The sequence below is a fragment of the Merops nubicus genome, unplaced genomic scaffold (genome assembly GCF_000691845.1).
Source record: "Merops nubicus isolate BGI_N331 unplaced genomic scaffold, ASM69184v1 scaffold32574, whole genome shotgun sequence".
Lineage (NCBI taxonomy): Eukaryota > Metazoa > Chordata > Aves > Coraciiformes > Meropidae > Merops > Merops nubicus.
In genome coordinates, this window is record NW_008605448.1 from 4,558 (window position 1) to 5,387 (window position 830).

An 830-nucleotide genomic window follows, 5' to 3' on the forward strand; every position below is an offset into this window, starting at 1 on the left:
ATGTTGTGACTAGAGTATTCAGCTGGCAAGGTGACATCTCACACAAAGAATTTTTCCAACAGAATTCACAAGCTAAAAATACATCTGATTGTTTTTGTACAAATAGCACAACAGTTCAAATAAAATTCCCATAACAGTTCTGCTTTGTGGCAAGTTCAACACTTGCCATTTGTAACCTTCCCCATTCCAAGCCAGCTCTGCCAGAGCCCTTCTCCCACAGACAAGCAGAGAACTATAATTTCTTCCCATCAAGTCAATAATTGTGTTTTTACTCCCTATCTGTTTGTACACCTAGAACTGGAAGTTCTGCTATGAACTACTTTAATTACACAGGCCTGTTTGAGCTAGTTTTCAACCAGGCATCAGCTTGAAATTGAAAAAAAAAAAAAAAAGAGCCAACTTTTAAGTAAGTTCAGTCCTTTTTCTTTGACAATAAAGAAGTTGTAGGTGTTAGACACAAAGCAAACAAACATCTATTGCCCCAGCTGTCAGGATTGTTACCAAACAGTCATGTCTAGGGTTGCTTCTATCTGAAATTAAAGAGAGAACTGAGTAAGCAGTCTGTGGTAGAGGCACTGCTCCTGCTTCACAGGGCCCCAGTGTTTTGGGGTAAGTTTCCAAGGATCACCCTGCATAAGAAAACACTTCCCAGGTTGGCAGAAACACCCAACACTAAACAGCTGGCACAAAACCAGATCATATTGCCAGAAACACTCCCAATTACTTCACCTCACCCAAAGCTTTGCCTGAAATGAGACAACTGGGGTCTCTGAGGTATTTTTTGTTCCTCAGTACTCTTCAATGTACAAGATTCATCCATTGGAGCACAA